Source organism: Podarcis erhardii (genome assembly GCF_964252035.2).
Source record: "Podarcis erhardii genome assembly, chromosome: 16".
NCBI lineage: Eukaryota > Metazoa > Chordata > Lepidosauria > Squamata > Lacertidae > Podarcis > Podarcis erhardii.
This window is the reverse complement of record NC_138514.1, coordinates 20774992-20798504: the sequence shown is the minus strand read 5'-3', so window position 1 is coordinate 20798504 and position 23513 is coordinate 20774992. Positions and strand designations below refer to the sequence as shown.

The 23513-nt window shown below is 44.2% G+C and overlaps 2 long non-coding RNA genes across 3 annotated transcripts; one reads left to right on the top strand and one right to left on the bottom strand.

Annotated features, from left to right (window-relative positions):
• Nucleotides 1–8619: 8619 nt before the first annotated feature.
• Nucleotides 8620–22310, top strand: LOC309331158. Of its 2 annotated transcripts, XR_014151734.1 has the most exons (3): nucleotides 8620–8884; nucleotides 18388–18598; nucleotides 22189–22310. It is a non-coding gene; the product is annotated as an uncharacterized lncRNA (long non-coding RNA). The 2 variants fall into 2 exon arrangements; XR_014151735.1 differs by lacking the exon at nucleotides 22189–22310 and having other exon boundaries at nucleotides 18388–18688.
• On the bottom strand, nucleotides 10254–14198 carry LOC309331491. The gene is made up of 2 exons (XR_014151878.1): nucleotides 13704–14198; nucleotides 10254–10757 (listed from the first exon to the last, which is right to left on the bottom strand). It is a non-coding gene; the product is annotated as an uncharacterized lncRNA (long non-coding RNA).
• Nucleotides 22311–23513: the final 1203 nt, after the last annotated feature.

The following is a 23513-nucleotide window of genomic DNA, read 5'->3' as shown; positions in this document are numbered from 1 at the left end:
GGAAAGAAAATATATGGGGCTGAAACAATTTATTGGCACGATCCTTAACAAAGTTACGCAAGAAGTTTTAGGACCTTAATAAATATTGGTGTCTCCCCCTTCCCCCATAATCATCTGCTATTTAATTAGCACTTAAGAGCAACCCAACAGAATCTAAATTGAATCTTTACTTGAGAAACTTTGTTTAGGAGAATGTGTGATTGAAATTTATCAGCAAGAAGAGAAAGCCTTGACCTTGCAATGCTGAGGAATACTTTAATATAATGCTTATGTGGTGTGGATTATCTAGCTGAGATTCACCGATTCCTGAAGCTCCCTGCAAACTTTTCAGGGACTCTTCACTAAAAAGGTCAGTAGTGACAGAGAAGGTTCTGTTAAATACAGTTTTTTTCTGCTATACAGATCAAGAACTGGCTCTCCACATGTTTGGGTATGTCCTGAACTCTCCCAGCACCCTAGCAGGATCCAACCCTGTGCTGATGCCTGCTTTGGCCATCTGGGCCAAGCAGCTTGGTACCATTTTAATTTCCATGCAACAATGCCGCTGACATAGCCTCACTCTGGTGCATTGTGGGAAATCAATGGTGGTTCCGTAGGGGCTAGCATTTAATTTTCCCACAATGCTGCTGACATAGCCTCACTTCGGGTTATTGTTAGAAAATCTGCCCCTCTTTGCACCCCTCCCCCTACTTCTGCGCAACCTGCCTAGGAATGTGCAGAACCACCTAGAGAGCTGTTTTTGTCTTATTTCAGCTTCCCTCAACATTTCTCAAGTGTTTCACTCAGAGGCAAAGGCCTAAATTCTGATGCTGCACTTTGAATGGTTGTAACCCACCCTGGAATCGTAAGATGAAGGGCAGGTAATAAATTAAAACATTAATAATAATAATAATAATAATAATAATAATAATAATAATAATAATAATTTGTTCCACATTTGCTGAACAACAACACAGCTTAACAAAAATCTTAGCTTTCTCAAGCCCCCACTTCTACACACAGACCCAACAATTAGGGGGCGTTTCACAACAGATGTCCTAGTAAAAAATGGCAAGAGAAACAACGAAGAATCCCTCTTAGTGCCAGGCGAAGAAGAAGCAATCCTTGGGGAGATGGGGAGATGACAAAGTCTATTTTCTCAAAATTGCATCATTGTCAATAGCTAAATATATTTCACTTTAGTGCCATGGTGTATAAAATATGTCTCTGGAACAATCCCTGACTTTCCTGCCAATTTCTGCTTGGATTCTCTTTGATGGCATCTGCTTCTCACTTCTTCTTTTTTTAAAGCAAAGTTTTTCCCTTTGATCCACAGAGCAGCAGCAAAAGCTACAAAGGCACTTATTTTTATTAGCAGCTGTTTCTTGGAAGATGTCCTTCTTTAGAATCAGTTGAGCTGCCATCACGCAACTGCCAGCTGCCAAATCTGTATCCTTCTAGACTTCAGGGTCCAATGCAAAATTACCTGTGCAGAGGCAGGTCAGAATTTGGCCTTGGGTCAGGAACCAATGTATGCAATTGGGATTATGGTTTGGGATTTGTCGCCCTGGGAACACTACTTTCATTTAAATATTATGTAGCTTTCTGGTCCTTAAGGATCTATGTGCAGCAATTGCATGGGACTAGAAGCAGGCAGAGAAAATGTTCACAGAGTGGCATAGACACCAGACACAGATATACATTTGTATTCCCATCAGTAGGTGGGTGGTTATTTTTATTTGCCCTGTTTGGGTGTGCCAGCCCCACATTGTATAAGTTGCATGTATGAACATAAGAACAGACTGCAAAAGGTCCATCTTGTTAAGTTGTGGGTGAACATATCAGACGACACAGTGATTCTTCAAACAGCTCTTGTTTATTCACGGGCCAGGACAGAACTGAACTGAAGGGTTCAGTCAGCCTGCTTATATAGAGCTCCAGTACAATGTAACTGTAACAATTTTCTAAAACTATCCAATCACTGAACGTCACTTTCGATCCCTTATTTGCATAACTATCTACAGTATCCCCCTGCTGGCCCAGAGTGAGAACTTCAGTACATAACACATCTAGTCTGCCATTATTGTGTTTTGGCATGAGAACATGAATCCCTGATTCCTCTTTGGTCTAGAATCTTGGCTTGCTTCTGCCTCCATGGTTTGTCTTCAGTCCTGCCTTGCTCTTCAGTTCCGATCACTGGCCTGTCTTTTTGCTCCTGAATCCTATTGCAGCCCAGCTCTGACCTGAAGACACAATGCTACATCACCATGACCAATCCGATTTAACTAATGATGACATCACTGCTGGCAACTGAGGTCAATTTAATGAGTTAAAGCAGTGTTTCCCAAACTTGGGTCTCCAGCTGTTTTTTGACTACAACTCCCACCATCCCTAGCTCTCAAGACCACTGGTCAGAGATGATGGGAATTGTAGTCCAAAAACAGCTGGAGACTCAAGTCTGGGAAACACTTGAGTTAAAGTAAACATCCTGGCAAGGAATGGCCACAACTACCCAAGGCTGAAAAAGGGAATTTATTTTTTTCCAGCTCTGCCAAAAATGATAATAGAAACCAGTGAGCAATTTGGGCTCTCAGCCTTGTCTAATAATAGCAACAGTCTATTTTCTAATATCCTTGTAAGCAAAAGGAGGCATAACTGCACACAAACCATTCCTTGGTTTAAGAAGGCATTGCAATCTTGTACTTGAAAGGGGCCTACTAAATCCACCATCTTCACAAAAACATTGAAATGCTCGGCCTGAATACAAATTAATTAATTTGCTTCATTTCCTTAATGGGGAAATATTATCTCCTGAAGCTAACAACCTCTTTTCCCCTTTCCTTCTCAATCAGACAGACACGTTTTGGGAGAGATTACACAGCAGCTAATCTAATAAAGGAGTGTGATAGAGGGAAAAAATGTCTCTGGGGCTTTAACAGGGAAGTAACAAACAAACAATCACATATGTTTCTTTTCATTTAATTCCGGCTGTAGGGGCAGATGTAGCTGCTAACCCATTATGATGAATCTATCATTTAATGATTAACTCAATGATGTGTGAGAAGAAGGTGTGGGGCTTTTTATAAAAAAAAACGTAACCACCACCCAAAAGTCACCATGAATTGTGTTCATTTCAACAGTGGGCTGGCGGGTTTTCCACAAGGAGGAGAAAGTGAGGTGAACACATCAGGGTGATCAACGCAGTCATATAAAGGTGGGAAAACAACAGAAAGGCTTTTGTTTGCTTGGACTTTTAAACTTGCCTTCTCCATGCAAATAATTATTGAGTCACTCGGGTGCCTCAAACTGGTTGCTAGGGACAATTGCTTGTTGTCTCTTGTAATGGACTTGAGGTGGGGGACGATCCTTGTTCTACTTATTTTGTGATAAAGCAGGGAGGATGCATCTCATTGAAACAACTTCTAGAAGGGTAGTGATGCCAGATCACTTCCAGGTGGCCGATAATTTTGTGGGAGGGATTCACGCACCTATTGGAACTTGAAGTTTGTATGATGAAAATGGATGAAAGTAACTCAGACTCCCTGGCATGGCAAATCCATTTAAAACACACAGAGATACTTTTGGGGGGATTAGGAGTGAAATATACTCAGCGTTGAGTGTGAATTTCATGCTCTTTATTCAGCTCGTAGTAGCAATGAATGAAAATTTCTCCAAAATGTCAGCTATATATACATTATTTACACAATAGGCCCCGCGTGATTGGCTAATTCTGGGCTGCTCCTGTAGGCCAATCAGGTTGCAGATTCACTTCCTCCAGGAGTCTGATTGGCTGCTCCTGCAGGCCAATCAGATTGCTGATTCACTTCCACCTGGAGCTGGATTGGGTGACTCCTGTGGACCAATCAGACTGCTGCATTCTAGATCCTATTGTACTAGGATTCAGCTCAGTACATAACAAGGAGAGTGACAGGGGAATGCACTGAAAAGTGTGGGGTGAACACATAATTAAATGGAAGACATGCAAATGTAACTGAAACCATCAGGATGACTTCACATTGTTATATAACTTCCCTGTAAACAAATCATAATGAAGGATCAATAAAGACCATACAGAGTCTAGCCTCTGTGTAAGCTTCATGGAAGAAAATCAAAAGGAATGCTCAGTATATAAGTCAGCTAGAGAAGCTGTTTGTTTCATGGGGGTGGGGGCTGTCTCATGAAACTCTAAAACAGGGGTGGGGAAGTTATGCCCCCCAGTTGTTGCTAACTCTAATTCTCATTAGCCCCAGCCAATGTGGCCAGGGGTGATCACAGTTGTAGACTTCTGGAGCTCCACAGGGTCCCCTGTCCTTGCTTAAAAGACAAAGACATTTATTGCTGTCGATGTTTTCATAGACATAAAGCCCATCAAATGTAGCCTCTTTGAATTAAGCTATGGGGTCACAGTGTCCCTATTTTCCAGGGACAGTTCAGGATCTACAGAAGCTGTCCCGGTTTCTGATTTGATTCTGGAATGTCCTGTTTTTGCTTAGGATGTCCCTATTTATATCAGAGAAATGCTGCAGGGTCTGGGGTTATGCGATCCCCGAGTCAAGGAGATATATAACATCTGAAAGACATCTGAGGGCAACCCTGTATAGGGAAGTTTTTTAAATGTTTAATGTTTTATTATGGGTTTTGTATATGTTGGAAGCTGCCGAGAGTGGCTAGGGCAACCCAGTAAAATGGGGGGGGGGTAATAAATAAAATAAAATAAAATATAAAATAAAATAAAATAAAATATAAAATAAAATAAAATAAAATAAAATATGACATTCCTATTTTTATCAGAGAAATGTTGGAGGGTGTGGGTTCAGCAGAGTCACATGGCACAATCTTTGCTTGGTTTGCCAAGGAGCAGGGGATCACATGAGCGAATAAATATTCCCTATAAGCAAACCTTTGTGTATGAGAATTAGGTCTTATGAAGGCAAAACAATATGTGATTCCACTGATGGTGCAGTCTAGCTCTTGGGAAGCCATCACCGGTGAACAATGCAGCACCAATGCGTCCTTTTAGGTTTAATCTGCTGAGCTGATTTTCATTACAAAATGCGGGTTAAACACATGCAGAATCAGAGATTCGTATTCCCTAGCGATGGCACAGGGAGTAACAAGAGTACAGGGGCCTACTGGGGTTATATCAATCCATGTTTAAGAGGGGTTTTCATAAAAAGGACAAATGTGTAGCATTGTAGCGCCATCTGCTCAGGTGAAAGAGTGTGCCACATTTGCCCCCTTTGCAGCGGGCTCAGATGGCAATCCATTACTACTTAATTGCACATTGCTGAATTGGCTGTTGCTGCTTCTCCATTGCTGATTGGTTGATTAAGGCATCTCCTTTCCCACTGGCTGAGAGCACGCCTTCAGCCAGCAGGCAATAAATGGGAGCATGTTAAGCTTCTGCCCTCAGTCCACATTGTCATCGTTTTCTCCATAGGACTCTCTTTTCTCTCTCTTAGCCTGAGATGCAGAAGCTGGTCGATAACACCAGACCTGCAGCTTTCAAGTCCAAGCACAAACAGCTTCCCCAATTCTGGCAGAAGAAACAATAAGAAGGAAAAGCTTTGCTCATGGGGTGGCATTGCATGGACATCCAGGGCAATGGCAGAAAAGCTTTATGCTGTCAGCTCCCTGCTGACTTGTAAATATCACACAAGGCGTTTGTGGGAAAAATGGGCAACAACCCTTTTACATCCCCTTTAGGGTAGCCATCTGAGGGCACTACGCCAATGGTAGGTGCAGCCAGAGGCAGAAGTGGGGGTTCATCTACACCTCTGTTTGCTGCTGCTTTCCTCCAGGATAAGCTGTGGTTTACTGCTGAATTGGACCAAATAGCAATTGAATTTTCCATTTGTTCTGATTCAGTGGCAAACAGCATGTTCTCCAGGGGAAAGCTGCAAGGCAAACACAAAACCACTTGGACATGTGCTTTCTAGCCATGGGGCAAATGCAAGAGTGGACAAGCCCTAAGCGAGCAGCTAATGCAAATGTTACCTGTGTACAATAATAATAATAATTTTATTATTTAAACCCTGCCCATTTGGCTGGGTTGCCCCAGCTGCTCTGGACGGCTTCCAAAACATATAAAAACATCATATAGTAGGCTCGTTTGAACATACACACACTCCCACCTCTGTATCCTCCATCCAGACAGGCAAGAAGTAATCATCTGAGCTCAAGGATGCATTCCAGCCTGGCAAAAACCATTGGGAGGCAAAGCAGGGCCAGCGGGTGTGTGTGTGTGTTGGGGAGAGTTAGGAGGGCCAATAGAGAGGTCTTGAGGGCCACATTCAGTATCTGGGCCAGAGGTTCCACACCCGTCTTTGAAAACATGCCAGCTGCAAACTCATTCACTTAGCACCTGGCATGTAATAATTTGTTTCCAACTGAAGCCACCAATATACCTTCAGAACAAGGATGGGGAACTTGTAGCCTTCTGGGTGCTTTTGGACTACAATTCCATCAGGTGAGGCTGATGGGAACTGGAGACCAACACTGGTGGAGGACGGTACACAGCTTCACTATACTGATCTAGAACCCTAGGACACAATGTTGACAGGTCTGTATCCTGTAGTTTGCCCCCTACTTTCTGGTGCATAGAATTATAATGCTTTTGAACATGGAGGCTTTCTTCAGATAGCTATTGACAGACCTATCTGCTGTGGGTTTGTCCAACCCCATTTCAAAAGCCATGGCGCCTACTGGTTGTTGCCACATCTTTGAGTAGACAATTTCATAGTGTTAATGACTCCTGGCTTGCTTCCAGTGAACTAAGTCCTGTCCCCTCGCTGCTAATGAAGCCATTTGGAAAGAGGCAGCAGAAATATTTACCAAACACGGTTAAAAAGACTTCAGGGATGAAAAGCACTTAAGATGTCCAAGGTCTGATGCTGGCGAGATGGCTTGCATGGTCTGTCATTCAGTAAGGGATTACTATTCCAAACACGGCCTTAGTGATTCCACTGTGTGGCATCTAATTAACTGTCAGAAATGCATTGTTGAGGGGATGATGGATTATCCAGTTGAAGGCATTAATAAAGCTCATTCCAGTTTCCTCATGTGCACGCTGGTACCAAGTGAAGCTAAGCTAAGCAAGAAACTCATTTCCCACTGGTTTGCAAAGCTACCTGAATGACGATCTGCAGGGACTTATCAATTCCCTACAATTAACAGTCTCCGAAATGCCACCTCCTCCTCTGTACTTGACAAAGCTGCAAGGGCGTATGATTGCAGACTTCTAGCTCTCAATCCTTCTGCTAAGCATCCTTTGATACAATGAATTGAAGCAAACTCAGGTTCCCCACTTAAGACCCTTCAAACACTGTGAGGACCATGATCAGAACCCAACCACTTGGTTGGGCCATTCAAGCATTTTACTACATAGAAAAAGTGATTCCCACACAGCTATGGTAACACTGAAAGTACATATGCTCCATAGGGATCAGCAACCAAGCTTGAAGTTCCCACTGACCTAAAAGACTGTCAATCCTACCCTGGATTGTGGAGTCCTGGACTTTAGCCCCAGCTCTAGTTTCACCTCTGGCCCAAAAGGTAGAGCTGGAACAGTGGTTGCGGTCTTTGAGGACAAACCAGGGAACCGTCAGACTTCAGAAACCAAGTTTTACTTCAAGAAACGTGGATTCAGACCCCATTGTGACCCCTAACAATTCACATCTACTAAACTTTAATTTGTCACTGGTGATGGTTTGGCTATGTTTATCTACTCGATGGTTTGCTTTACAATCTCTTTCTGCATGGACTCCATGTGTGAGTGAGCAAACGAGACAGGGGAAGGCAGAATAGCCTCATCTTGAAGGAACATCCCTTTTGTAAGTATGTTTGGCAATAAAAACACTGGTCCTTGCTGAGATTTTATATCACCTCCCAGCTTCCTCTCTCTGCTCCGTGGCTAGCTGTTGACTTCGCTTCATATTACAAGGAGATAAAAGATGGGAGCAAAAGAATAGTAGTGCAAAGGATGGATATCGAAGAAGAATGGATTATCAAAGGATACCACTGGTAAGGGATGGGCAGCTAACAGCTCAACCTACCTTCTATCCTCATTCCCCCCCCCCCCCCCGGGATCTCTTCCACATTTGCATTTGTTAAACCAAATATTTATAGTATACCTCTCTGTGGTGTATAGACTGAGAACACCAGGAACTGTTTTGTATCTTATAGGTGCCACTCTCATTAAAGAACAGAAATAACTCCAGAAGTCTCTTGTTCAGGGGCAGCCAGTGTGGTACCCTCCAACATGTTGGACTACAACTCACAGCATTCCTGATGATGCTGGCTGAGGCTTGAGGGAGTTGGATCCCACATTAGCTGCCTATGCTGTGATGTGCTGCATCCCAGCACAACAAATTAACTACACACTGTCCCCTTAAGAATATCCCAGCCTCCAAACCCTCTCTTCATTTGGACTAGGAGTAGCCCCACTGCAGACATGCATTAAAAGCCTTATCAAGGATCTGTAAATGTTGCAGCCAAATAAAGTAAATTTCCTGTGTCAATCCTGAATGTCATAGCCCATTGTCTAAGAAGCAACACACCTGGGAGCATCACAAAGGTCTCCATAGATACATCTAAGGTATGTAAGTCTGTGGCATTATCCCCATATCACAGTTGGGAGTACTGAGGCTGAGGAGCAGTGATCTGATGAATTCATGGGTAAGGCAAGATTTAAATCCCCCCATCACCTATTTTTTTTCCTAACCCCCACACTTGCTGTCAAAGTTGCCAGAGGCTGTTGTTGGCTTGTAATTATCATGCCAACAGCAACACTGCGAAAATCCCAGCAAAAGCTTCACAGAAGGGCAGGCAAAATGATCAAAGAGTCAGAGAAACTCCCCTGTGAAGAAAGGTTGCAATGTCTGGAACTTTTTGGTATAAAGCAGAGGTGAGTAAGAGGTGACATGATAGAACTTTATAAAATGTAGCTGGATGTTGGAAGATTCGGTGCAGACAAAAGAAAGTACTTCTACACACAGAGCTTAGTTAAACAATGGAACTTGCTCTCACAGAAGACACTGATGACCACCTACCTGGGTGGCTTTTAAAGAGGATTAGACAAATTCATGGAGGAGGGCTACTGACAGCTTTGCTCTGCTTCCACGGTCAAGCTACCAGTTGATAGAAACCACAGGAGAGGAGAGGGCTCTTGCGTTTGGGTCCTGAATGGGGTTTCCCCACAGGTACCTGTTTGGCCACTGTGAGAGCAGGATGCTGGACTATTGGCCTGATCCAGCATGACTCTTCCTAATTTCTGTTGTGCTTTTTTGCCCTGATCCAACAGGCCTCTTCCTAATTTCTGTTGTGTTTTGAATGGGCAATATTTTCATATATTTCCAAATGGAAGAAAAGTCAGGGGAAAGTCTTCCATGTGAAAACAGTCTCCTGTACTAAAAAAACCCACTTTTAAAACTATGGGGAATCAGCTCTTTGTGCAAAATGTGCCCTAGGTCTTGTATGGATTAATGTGTTTCATTTTTTCAACCTGAGACCCCAATTGTGATAAGACCTGCAGGGCTGCCTGGATGTTCTTCTTTCTTTTCTTTTCTAAAAATTGTATAATCCTTAACATGCACATCACAGTGATTTTACTGACTGATAGAATATTGTACTTCACAGTGACAGCTTGACATTTTGCCTTATTTGTACAGATGAAAATCTCCCAAACTTCCATTTGATAATTCACTTTTTCATAGAACCCACCTTTCCCCCAGCTGCATCCTGCTTCCTCAAACACAAAATATACAGACCAAGAGAGCCTTCATCTTTCTTCTTCACCACTAGACACCATTCAATCATGTGATCCCCCCCCCCATCTAAAGTGATGCAATCGAGAAAAGGTGGTCACCCACACTCAGTGAATATCTGGAGCTGTTAAACGTGATAGCTATGTTCTAATTCCACTGTTGGAGGCAATATGCCTCTGGATACCAGTTGCGGTGAATCACAAGTTGAGAGAAAAGTGTAGCACTCAGGTCCTGCTTTAAAAGAGGATTAGACAAATTCATGAAGGGTGAGGCTGGCAGTGGCCACTAGCCTCAGCGGCTACATTCTGCCTTCACTGCCCAGGTAGGAAGCCTCTGAGTACCAGTTGGTGGAAACCACAGGAGGAGACAATGCTCTTGTGCTTATGTCCTGCTTGCTAGTTTCCCTGAGGGATCTGGCTGGCCATGGTGATGCTGGACTAGATGGGCCATTGTCCTGATCCAGCAGGGATCTTCTAATGTTCTTAACTTCAGGACTGAACTGAGATTAGAACCCAGATACTAATTATACTGATATTTCAAGCACTAGGCACTGCCCATAGAATAAGTAAACATACACATCTTTGCCCATGGGCTTCCCATGGAAAGTAAAAATAACATTCAAGGAGGGAAGGGAGCAAAGAAGACTAAAGCCTTTGTCAATATCACCCTTCCTGAGCAGATCAGGTTGACAGAAGCTATTTCTAACAGACAGTCTTCCATCAGACCTCTGCATTGGCAATTAGGCTTCCCCAAGCTTGAATCTCTTGGGGAAATAGTTTAGCTGAGTCCTTTTGCTTCCCTGGCTGGGAGATTGACACTCCTCTGCCAGATGTCCATTTCTGACTGCACAATATAGTTCCCACAAATGAAGTAGAAGCTGGATGTTCATTCTGACTCTCCATTTAATGGTGAAATATCTTCTTCTGGCGTGGCATGATGAAGGGCAGTGGGGAGGAGGAGCAGGAAGAGGTGCCAAGCATCTGGTCACTGTTCATCTTCTCTGATGCTGTGCCACTGAGAGGAGAATGAAATGAAAAGGACCATGAGACACCATTACACATCAGCTCATCTTGCAAGCCAGACATTTAAAGTGCTATGATGTCACTTTAAACTGTCATGGCTTCCCCCAAATAATTGTGGGAGCTGTAGTTTGTCAAGGGTGCTGAGAGCTGTAACAATACCCCTCCCTATTCCACCTCCCAGAACTACAATTCTCAGCATTCCCTGATTATTCAATAGGGTTGCCATACTTCAAAAAAGTGAAAAATCTTAACAACAAAATGAAGTTTTTGAGCTATTTTTAAGGAAATTCTCCAAGATACACACTTCCAATGTGGATTGCTATACGTGTGGATTTCCCCAGACATTCCAGAGATTTCTGCCCAGACACTGTTTCTGATGGCCAAATCCTATCTATGTCTGGAAAATTCCAGACGTATGGCAGCCCTATAACCACTCTGGCAATAAAGAGAAGAGGCCTCCCCCCTAGCAGCTCCCAGAATTCTTTGGGGGAACCCATTACAGCTGGAAGTGGTAGCATAGTGCTTAGAAGGTATGGGGTGAATGTGGCCTTTGTTTGTCTGAAGTGCAAATTCAGAGCACAGCAAAATGCTTCAGAGAACCAAGGAGGTTTATTTGTTTTTGTTTTTTTAAAAGCTCTGAAATTCACCATTCCATGATGGCAACACCCTTTGAACTGATAGCCACGGAAGGCAAAATCCTATTGGTTGGAACAATTTGGATAGTCCAGACAGCTGTTAACACTGCCTGGATGCATATTGCCTTTGTTGCCAGCCTCCAAGGATGAAAAAGAGAGGTGTTTTGCAATGCGGGTAGTTTGCAGTGCATGTCAGGCCACCCTCCAGCTCCTGATCCTTTGTTGTATATGCTGCCATGTGCATTTAAGATGCAGAGAACACTGTTGGCTGTTAGTCCAGGTGGGCCAGGCTGGTGTCACAGTTCAGGCTAGCAAATAAGGATCAGAGGCAGGTATAAAGTCAAATGTCAAGTCATCATCCAAGGTAAAGGAAAATAGTATCTTCACACCAGAGTCAAATTGCTTGGCCTGAAGAGAAAGCTTTTAAAGTAAGACTTTTCTGGGCCTCATAGATAGGGATTGGCCCGTGGAGTCAGCTGACTAATGCTAGATGGAAGTCCTGGTTCAACTTCTGTCCTGTACTCATGTCTCACAAAGACATCCTGTTAACCATGAACAAACAGCAGCCATGTTGGCTGGGTACCTATATATCCCGCAGTCTTAAAGATCCCGTTGGTGCATCTAAGTTAGATGGGGATGGTTATCACTTGGTGCCTTCCTCAAAACACCCCCTTACTGCTCTGATTCCTAAGGACAAGAGTCTTCTTTGTACCAGAACTGCTGGTGGCTAAGACACAGTGAGCGTTTAATGAAAGGATATTAACAACCACTGCCTGTTGACGATCAGGGTGAGAGTTTGATACTGGCAGGCAATTAGCGATGAAACATTTCTCCAAGCACTCAGAATCTGACGCTGCTTCAATCAGGATTTAGGTTGGTCAGAAAGCAGCCATAAAGCAAAACCCTCCATGACAAAAAGCGGAAACAAATTAGCACAGACTGTCAAGACTGCTTCATCCCTTTGATTTGGGGATGGTCCTTTGAGGGGAAGAGAGCAGAGGCAGTGCTTCAGAGTAGAGAACTGTCTTTTCCTGGTGTATCAACCAAGGAGTCAACCTTAGGGGAACTGGATTGACTGGAACCAGGCATCCTTTAAGGTCTGGTAGGACACGGTGCTATGCTGGAAGCAATAATCGAGGTTTGGCTCAGCATATTGTCAGGGGGTCGGCAGTCAGATGCTGGAGCAGGTGGTCAAGAGATGGGGAGCAAGAATGGGCATCATTCTTCCACTTCCCAGGACTATATTCATCCCCCGCAAAGGTAAAAGAAAAATTGTATTTCTGGGTAGGTGTCAGGAGCCCTGAGTGGGAGGGAGGAAAGCCTGGCTGAAAGGCAGGCGCTCTTGCACAACCCTATGAATTATTGCCAGGGCACCGGACCAGAAGGCGTCCTGGTGATTGTCAGCAGGGTTGCACCAGAGCACCTTTTGGTTCAGTGCTCTGGCACGATCCTGTTGACTTGCACCAGAGTGAGTGATGCTCTGGACTCACATCAGAGTATTGGACCAAAAATGGGACATTCTGGGAACCAAACAGAATTGGTTTCTGTGATCTGGGATGTCCTGCTTAAAATGGGACACTTGTGGGGTATGTCCTCCATGAATTTGTTTAATCAACTTTCAAAGCAATCTAGGTTGGTAGCTATCTCTGCTTCCCGTGGGGGTGAGTTCCATAGTTAACAAATAATAATATTACTAAACAACAGGAAGCCTCTGTTTCTCCGCTTGGGTGGGGTGGGGAAAAAGGAAGGAAGATACAAGCTCTTTGATCTAAATCCTGCTCCCTTCCACATTTTGTAGTAAAGCAGGCTAGGGAGGCTCTGGGCAATGGCCTCCAATCTCAGGTGGATTATTAGCCCCAGTAATGAAGAGCATAGCTCATGTGAAGGACAAGGCGTTTTCAAAACCCATTAATTTTACTCATAATGGGGAATTAATGTGCAGAAAGGCAATGCCAGCCCAACAGTAATTGCTTTTTTTGGAAGGTTTGGAACAGTCAGGAAGTAAAACTCATTTTCAGGCAATGCTTTCTTCCCACCCCCAACTCCCTTTCTATCTTTCAGAAGAATTGAATCTTTTTTTTAAAAAAAATGCTGCTGCTTTTTCTTCATTATGGGTTGTTATATTTCATCATTACAAGACTTTCATATTTCAGCGCTTTCTCATTACATTTTTATAATTCCCCCTCTCAATATTAACATATAGGGGCAGAGCTGACGAGTCCGACTCAACAGGCTGCGGCCTATATTAATGTTTCAGTGTGTGGCAGAGTTAATTAGTGGCCATAATTCTCAGTGCTTCTGACCTTTGAGCAGGTGGCAGAAATCTGTTTTTGGTCCACCACTTCTGGATTACATGTCCGCCTTCCTGTCAATGAGGCCTCCCTTTGGGAACATGGCTAATGCATTCTGAAATTCCAAAAGCATCCGTTGTGACATCATCAGATTGCAAATAGATTCCACACACCCCAAACCCGTTTCCACAATGATTTTTCTGCTGAAATACCCTTGTGTAAGAACATAAGAAGAGCTCTGCTGGTTCTGGCCAATGGCCCATCTAGCCTAGTATCCTGTTCTCACCATGGCCAACCAGATTCCTGTGGGAAACCCACAAACAGGGCCCAAACATGAGTGTAGGTGAGTTCAGACTCCAAGTATGGATGGGGACAGATGCTCCCATCCAAGCTTCAACCTAATGCAAACCCATGTATATCCTCCAATAGGGGCTGCATGATGACATTTTTACATTTTTATTATATAGAAATACCAAAATGGACACATGCACTCATCCCTACATTAGAACAGGTTTCACCAAATACAAATGAATTAGAAAAAAATCCATGTGCCATCACAACTGTCAATTCATGTCAGTATAAAAGGTAAAGGTACCCCTGCTTGTACGGGCCAGTCGTGTCCGACTCTAGGGTTGCGTGCTCATCTCGCTCAAGAGGCCATGAGCCGGCGCCATCCGAAGACACTTCCGGGTCACGTGGCCAGTGTGACGAAGTTGCAGCTGGCGAGCCAGCACCAACGCAGCACATGGAAACGCTGTTTACCTTCCCACTATAAAGCAGTACAGTGGTGCCCTGCAAGACGAATGCCTCGCTAAACGAAAAACCCGCAAGACGAAAGGGTTTTCCGATTTTTTAGCGGCTTCGCAAGACGAATTTCCCTATGGGCTTGCTTCGCAAGACGAAAGCCCATAGGGAAATCTCCGGGGACAGCGGGGAAGCGCAGCACCTGTCCTGAAGGCTTGCGGTGGGAGGTCCGGGAACAGAGGAGAAGGCGCACAGCGATTCTCCTCTGTTCCCGGGGCTTGCGGTGGGAGGAGGGTTTTTCCTCCCCACCGCCAACCTTCAGAACAGCCTTCTGAATGTTGGCGGTGGGGAGGAAAGCCCTCCTCCCACCGCAAGCCTTCAGGACAGGTCCGGGAACAGAGGAGAAGGCGTGCAGCGATTCTCCTCTGTTCCCGGGGCTTGCGGTGGGAGGAAGGTTATCCTCCCCACCGCCAACATTCAGAAGGCTGTTCTGAAGGCTGGCGGTGGGAAGAAAAGCCCTTCTCCCGCCTCCAGCCTTCAGAAGAGTTCCCCGCAGGGCTCCCCAAGCTGTGAATGTCTGCCCCGCGCGAGGGGCGCTCTGCTCAAGAGCGCCCCTCGTGCGGGGCAGCAGGCTGCTACCCGCAGCTTGGAGAGCCCTGCGGGGAAGTCCTGCAGGCCTCCCCAAGCTGCAGATGTCTGCCCCGCACGAGGGGCGCTCTGCTTCAGAGCGTCCCTCGCACCGGGCAGCAGGCTGCTATCCGCAGCCTAGGCAGCCCTGCAGGAACTCTTCTGAAGGCTGGCGGAGGGAGAAGGGCTTTTCTTCCCACCGCCAGCCTTCAGAAGGCTGTTCTGAAGGCTGGCGGTGGGGAGAAAAGTCCTTCTCCCCCCGCCAGCCTTCAGAAGAGGTCCGGGGACAAACTGTCCCCGGATCAGGTCTGAAGGCGGTCTCCCTAAGAACGCATTAATTGATTTTCAATGCATTCCTATGGGAAACCGTGCTTCGCAAGCCGAAAAACTCGCAAGAAGAAAAAACTTGCGGAACGAATTAATTTCGTCTTGGGAGGCACCACTGTACCTATTTATCTACTTGCACTTAAGGGTGCTTTCGAACTGCTAGGTGGGCAGGAGCTGGGACCGAATGATGGGAGCTCACCCCGCCGCGGGGATTCGAACCGCTGACCATGCGATCAGCAAGTCCTAGGCACTGAGGTTTTACCCACGGTGCCACCCACATATCAGTATATACCTTGCTAAATCATGGCTAATGCAAAAACATTCACTGGGCAGTTTCCTATATAAGCTGTGAGGGGAGAAGGTCCTCCAGTCTTCTCTGAATTTTCATTTTACATAGAAAAATGCATCAGGAAGAAGGGTAATTTGAACACTCTTTCTTGACATAGTTTATGCCTGTGCAGGGAAATTTTTTAGAAGCAATACGCAAATGTATGAACCCCTACCTGGAATCATGCAGGCATGAAGCCTTGCGACCACATGATTCTTGACACCATATTAACTGGTCTTCAGTAAGACTTGAACATAGGAAGCTGCCTTAGATGATCCATTTAGACTAATATTGCCTACTCTGACTTGCAGAGGCTCTCCAGGGTCTCAACCAAAGGCCCTTTTCCTAGCCTACCTATCTGGGATCTTTCAAACTAAGGATGCTGGAGATCAAACCTGGGACCTTTTGTATGAAAGCATCTGCTCTGCCACAGAGCTATGTTACAGTTTCCAGTTGCCTGGTGAAGAGAACCAGCACCCGCTCTTCCCGGGTACAGGTTTATGTGCATAGAGGCAGCCCAAGACCATTTTGCCTGCTTCAACTCACCTGCTTCTGCACATTAGAATTTCCAACCTATAATGATGGAGCAAAAAGGTTAATAGCAAAGCTTTAATACAGTATTAAAAACTGTTTTGCAATTCCCTGATGGCCAAGTCTCATTTAACCACCTTTAATAGTTCTAGTGCCCCTTGTACCCATGATCAATAGCTTGCATGGTCTACTATATATAAGGGGATAGTTGGGAAACTGCAGCTGGAAAACGATGCCCGTTGTAAAGAGCAGGCAGACCGAGGTTGGAGGGCTGTGCCTCATTTGCCCTAACAGACTAGCCTCTGGAGCAAATTAGTCCTTCCTAGCTACACCCTTTTCTTGGATGCTCAGTTTGTTTTGGCTGGTTTAAACCCACGAAAAAACCTTGGGGACACTGAGGGGGTGCACCCATCCAGGCAGCAGAGAGAGAGGGGGTATTTATGAGAAAATACCCCCCTTGAGCACACTGTGCTTTCTATGTGGACTCTATGATTTGCGTTGTTGTTGTTGTTTAGCAACTCCAAGCTGCGGGATGTTAGCATCCAAAATGCATATTTTTTAAAAAAATAAATTTTATTTTTCAGTTTTTCAAAAATTTACTGACATACAAATCACAAACACACAAATTGCATAAATTTCCCATAGACATATCCCATCCCTTGTGCTTTCATTTTCGTTTTTTAAAACTGCATTTTATACATGAATCCACCTTTAAGCTATTCTTTTGTTTCTTTTCGTAATATGTTTAACTGCTGGTTTTATGTTAACCCTGCAACGAACTTATTTGGAGACAATAATTTTTCAAATATTCCACAAATTCCCCCCAATTCCCAAATGCACATGTAAAAGGTTAATTTCAAGAGCTGTCAAACTGTGATTTCCTATGACTTGAGGTAGTTATTTGCAGTTGGTACAGTTATGGCAGTTAGCTGAACAGTCTTAACAGAGCAGCGGGTATTTTATGTTGTGCTGCTGTTTGCCTCAGAGTTAGTTAGTCTGTAACAGTTTAATATATGTAAGGTGTTTTAACAATTTAAGAAACACCCACCGGCATTGTATATTTAATCTGCAACTGCGACACTTAGTAAAAGTTATTTGTCCTTTAAACTTTGAAAGAAAGTGTATTGCATAGTTTTTATAGGAGGGAAAAGGAGAACTAATTAACAGGTCAAACGACCCAGGGCTGTCTTCCGCAAAGCTCTGCTAAATGGGAACTAGAGTTTAATTCCCACAAAAGCAACCTACCAAAAAAGAAAGGAAAAAAGAAAGGACATACATTAAAACCAATGCAAAAAATTACAATGGAGTAAAAGCTAAAAACACATTCATGTTATAAAAAGGCAGGAATAGACCATCCCACTTACCGAAGGAAGCCATAGATGATAAAAGACCAAAGGCCTGGAAGAAGAGAAACATTTCTGTTTGGTGCCTAAAGAGAGGCAATGATGGTGCCAGACGTGCCTCCCTGGGGAGAGTGTTCCATAAGCGGGAAGCCACCACTGAGAAGGTCCATTCACATGTCAACACCCTCTTCACCTACCTTGGAGGGGGCACAAGGAGAAGGCCTTGCATGATGAATGCTGGGTCTGTGTTGGCTCATGTGAGCTCCTGAGCTACATAAGGCTTTATAGGTTAAAAGCAGCACTTTGAGCTGAGCCCAGAAATTCCATGGAAGCCAGTGCAGTCATGCCAGAACTGATGTTTTATGTTCAGACTATCTTGCGTTGGTCAACAACCTGGCTGCTGAATTCTCAACCAGCAGCAGTTCCAAAACTGCCATCAAGGGCAGCCCCATGGATATTGCATTGTGGTAATCTAACCCAAAAGATACCAGAGCCTAGACTACAGAAGCTATGCTATCACATCCCCCACCCCCCCTTTTAAATGTGCACACAGAAGCCACAGCCTCGAGGTGGAGGCGCCAGTTTGTCAGAAGCAAAGCCTGCATACGCCAAGGCTACCTGACTGTGAGCCAGGCAACACCCTCCCAAGGTGCTCCCCCCTCCCACTGCACATCAACCTTTAATTAATTAAAGGAAAGCATCTAAAACAAATGAAAGTAAAAGCTCATTTTGCTGCAAACAACACACTTTTTTTTCTAGCTTGGAACTCATAATCTCCCCCCTTCTCTTTTGTCAGGAGAAGAAAGACAATAAACGGCTAATTTCCAAATCAGGAAGAAGGCAAATATTGTTGGATCCCACTTGGAGAAAGCCATTACCCAAATTAATGCTCCTAAAATGGACAAGGAACCTGTCCATTTCTGCTGTTTTTGTAGTATCTGTCAGCTGTTTTCGGTGTTATGTAAGCACACAGCCCATCAGGCTAGCTCACTGCTCAGTGAGCAGAGGTGAGGTTCGTGATTTCAGGCATTATTATAATATCAAACTGTGTCTCCCTGTATCAGTCTTCATAAACAACTGGGGTTCGTCAGCTCAAATCCTGCTTTGCATTTTGTCAGTAAGAGAGGTGAAATTTATGGTAGCTAGGGGGAGCAGCAGGGCCATCGTGGTGGTGTCTCCGAGGCTGTGAAATAGGAAGTTGCAGCTCTTCAACTGCTTTCAAGAGGGGCTGCAAAGTGTTCCTATGCTGGCTTGTCTTTAGTCTGTCTGGTCAAGTGTTAAACATGGAAGAGCCGGAAGTCAGGGAATCTTCTCTTTCAAATCATAGAATTGTAGAGTTGGAAGCCAGGGTTATCTAGTCCAACCTGTTGCTATATAGGAATTTCAACTAGATCATACATGACAGATGGCCATCCAACCTCTGCTTAAAAACCTCCAAGGAAAGAAAGTCCATCACCTCTCATGGGATTCTGTTCCACAGTCAAACAGTTCTTACTGCCAGAAAGTTCTCCCTGATGTTTAGTCAGAATCTCCTTCCTTGTAATTTGAATCCATGGGTTTGGGTCCTAGCCTCTGGAGCAGGAAAAAACAAGCTGGCTCCATCCTCCATGTGAAAGCCCTTTAGATACCTGAAGTTAACTGTCATATCTCCTCTCAGTCGCTTCTTTACCATGCTAAACATACCCAATGCCCTCAACCATTCCTGGTAAGAGACCTTTTTAAACCTTTGTACAGTAGGCTAATTTTCTCTCTCTCTCTCTCTCTCTCTCTCTCTCTCTCTCTCTCTCTCTCTCTCACACACACACACACACACACACACACACACACACCTGTATACCCCCTCCAGGCAAAGAAGAGGCAGGATCAAACATCAAGGAAGCAAAAACACTTGGGATATGAAGCTGGTGATGGGGGGAGGCTTGGGAAGAGTTATGAGGGCCAGAGAGAGAGAGAGGGGCCTGGAGGGTCACATTTGGTCCCTAGGCCTGGGTTTTGTGTCATGATGTTACCAAAGGTTGTACACAGCTCTGGAACTGTAAAGAAAGTACACTACAGCTTCTGCCATCAGCCAAAGAAACAAGAGCCACTGGGAGGCTGTATACCTAGAGTTGCCATATTCCCAAAGTGAAAATCCGGATAAAGTTGTTGTCCTTCCTTCCTTCCTTCCTTCCTTCCTTCCTTCCTTCCTTCCTTCCTTCCTTCCTTTTGTCAAGTTTGTTGAGCTTGACATTTAAGGGCTTTTCTTGAATTTTAAAAGCATTAAAAATAAAATAAATTACCCTGCTTGCCGGGTTTTCACAAACATTTTGCTGATTCATCAAAAATCCTCTTGGGCATGGTCGGCCAATTGGTGCCAAAGAAGGATAGAACTTTCTTTATATATGCTACAGCAGCAGCAAGAATACTCATCGCAAAGTATTGGAAGACACAAGATCTACCCACCCTGGAAGAATGGCAGATGAAAGTAATGGACTATATGGAATTGGCGGAAATGACTGGCAGAATCCGAGACCAGAGAGAAGAGTTGGTGGAAGAAGACTGGAGAAATTCAAAGATTATTTACAGAAACACTATAAAATTTCTGAATGTTAATGGTGCTGGAATGAAATGAAGTGGTTTAAGCAATAAGGTAAAATAGGAGTATGTAAAACTGGATTGATATTAGATGAAAATTTGAAGTTATAATAGGTGAAGACAAAGAACTAAGAGTAAATAAAGAGGGTATGGATTTGCTGAATTAACTATTAACTGGAATACAAAAAAGGGAGGCGTGAGGAAGTCATGAAAATAAGCAAATGAATGATAAGATATCAGAATGAGGGATTTATATTTTTTCATTTTTCTTTCTATGTTAAATTTTGGTTTTTGTATCCTCTTTGTGTGTTTTTTGTTTACTGTGTATTGTTTTGTAACCCTTTTTCTTTTGTTAAAACTTAATATGATTTAAAAAAACAACAAATCCACCCGGACGCCATTTTGCAGCCAATTCCCGGATGTGTTTGGGAAAAGCCAGGTGTATGGCAGCCCTAGTATACCCTGTCTCTTAGGATGATCACCAGGCAAGAGGGAGACCACCCTGGTCCCAGTCACTGACTGGAGAAGGAGCAGCTGTAGGAGGCTTGCATCCCTGCCTGAAGGAACACTCAGCTCCAGCTGCCTGTAGCTCCAGGACTGCAAAAGCCAAGAGAAAGGTCATTCATGATCCAGCTATTGGCTGAAACCACAAGAACCATAAGTTGCTATTTGAGCAAGAACACCAGCAAGGGAAGATTAGCCTAGTCTGAACTGTATAAAAATGGCTGCTTAAAGTCCAGAATGGGCTGATCTGTTGGCTTCTCCATTTCCCATTTTCCCAGACGTAAGTTCATCCCTCCATATCTTCACATTTGTTTGAGAAGTTTCTCCTCCAAAAAGAAGTACTCATGAAAAATTATCAGCAATTTAGTGTGAATTTGCCCTAATAGACAAACCATTCTATACATACCATTCTAGACACATTTTTGCAAAGCCGTTTCCCCTTACACAGTCATACCTTGGGTTGGGAACATGATCTGTGCGGGAGGCATGTTTGCAACCCCCAGCGTTTGCAGCCTGAAGCGCTACATCTGCGCACATGCGTGACACGATTCGGCACTTCTGCACATGCACATGACGTCATTTTGTGCTTATGCGCATGTGCGAGCGCCAAAACCTAGAAGTAACCCGTTCCGGAACCTAGAAGTAACCCGTTCCAGAAGTACCGGAACGGGTTACTTCTAGGTTCGACGCAGTCCACAACCTGAAAACGTGCAACCCGCAGCGTTCGTAACCTGAGGTATGACTGTGTCATGCATTTTGGCCTGCTTGCTTCACTAATATATGCATTTTGTATGCACACTTCACCCCTGTATATGCATTTTTGTACACATTACTGGAGACATACCCCTGGAGAAATGCATTGCAAAATTCGGGGAAGTGCAAAATTCAACAGATGGTTGTATTTCAGTTCACATTTTGTTTTGGAATGTCTGAATTAGGTAGGTTTCCTCTTTAAATGAGAACTGAACTGAATTTCTCCACCATTCCTATTTATAACCATCCACTTTTTGTGGCCTCTAATAACTGATCTGCCCTTCTCTGCCTTTCCTCTCTACCCATTTTCCCTTCTATGTCTGTCTTTTTAGCTTAGAAGGCTGGTGGCAACCACCCTCACTTTTTAAATTGATGTGAATCACTCTGCAAAGCAAAACTGCCTGAAAAGCAGGAGACAAATACAGGAAATAAATTAAGAAAAAAGTACTTGTCCAACTTGCAGTGTCCCATGGGACCAGTGAATTTTACCTGTGACATGGTCAAACAACAGAAGGAACTTTAATCCATGTTCCAGAATGCCAAGCCCAACTTGCTTCTGCAGGAGGCAGTCATGTGTGTTGCTTTGGATGGCTTTAAAAGAAGATTTGACAAATTTGTGGGGGACAAGGCTGTCAATGGCTACTAGACACAGCAGCTATGCTTTGCTTTAACTGCCAGAGGCATCATCTCTAAATACCAGCTGCTAGAAACCACAGGAGGGGAGAATTACTGTTGTTCTCATATCTCACCTCTGGGATTCCTACAGGTATCTGGTTGGCCACTGTGAAAACAGGATGCTGGATTAAGTGGACCATTAGCCTGATCCAATAGGAGGTTCTTATGCTCACATGGTGCATTATAAACAGTTTCATACTCCAAACCAGGTAATTGCAAATATTGGCTACATTGCCACTTAAGATGACATTTTGAGTGGCAGTTAAAAATGAGGTTTCTTTACATTTTCTGTTTTCATAGTAATGAAAGTGGAAGCCGAAAAATGTCCCTTTCTCCTTCAACTTGCCCAAATGACGTCCATGCTTCCTGCGCTTCCTGTTTATATTTATTGCCAACCCATTAACATCCCCCTCCCATTGCATCCTTGCAGCAATTCCCTCCTCAGACCAGCACATTGGCACATTTAACCTTCTGCTATGTCCACATTATGCACTGAGCTACGGCAAATCGTTTACCTGGGCAGTGAACTCTACCAAGCCGCATTCCAAATACAGCGATTTATTTGATACATTTCTGACAAGGGAAGCGACGTAAAAGGTCTCGCTTTTCTGACCGAGGTAAATAGCACATCATAATATAATCAGCAAGCAATACTAAAGAGCAATTCAAGGACTCTGGAGGGAAACATGTTGCCGGCTGATAAATGATTGGACATGACATTCAACATTTCTGATAGGGGATCTGACGGTTAGGCCAGAAAGATGTGTTCACTGAAATGTGGCCTATAGTATGTAGAGCGGATGTGGGGAACATTTTTAAATTCTTTCACAGGTAACCTTCTGGGGGCCACATGCAATTGGTGGGTGGGTCCAAAGCAAAAGTTGATGGGACAATGAATGTGTAGTAGGCTATATTCCATCCATGCAAAAACCAGAGGTTTCTACACACAGCCACACACCTGTTTTCTCTCTCTCTCTCTCTCTCTCTCTCTCTCTCTCTCCCCATTCAGGTAAGCAATAGACATCATCAAACTTCAAGGGAATGATCTTCCTGGGTAGATCCACCACATAAATTGAAACCACATCCAAGGCACATTTAAAGTACACAGCTTCCACCCCAAAATCCTGGGAACTGCAGTTCTCCACTCATAGAGCTATGATTTGCAGTACCCCTAAAAACTACAGTTCCCAGGATTCTTCGGGGAACATCATGCACTTTAAATGTGTGTTTAAATGTAATGGGGAACATTTTCCAGCCCAAGGGCCACATTCCCTTGTTGGCAACCTTCCACATGCCAGCTGTGGGTTTGCTCAAAGTCAAAAGTAGACGAGGCAACTCATTAGTGGGCCAATGCATCCTACCTCCCCCCAGAAAAAAATGGGGCACCCTATTTTTTTCATGCAAGATCATGGTGGC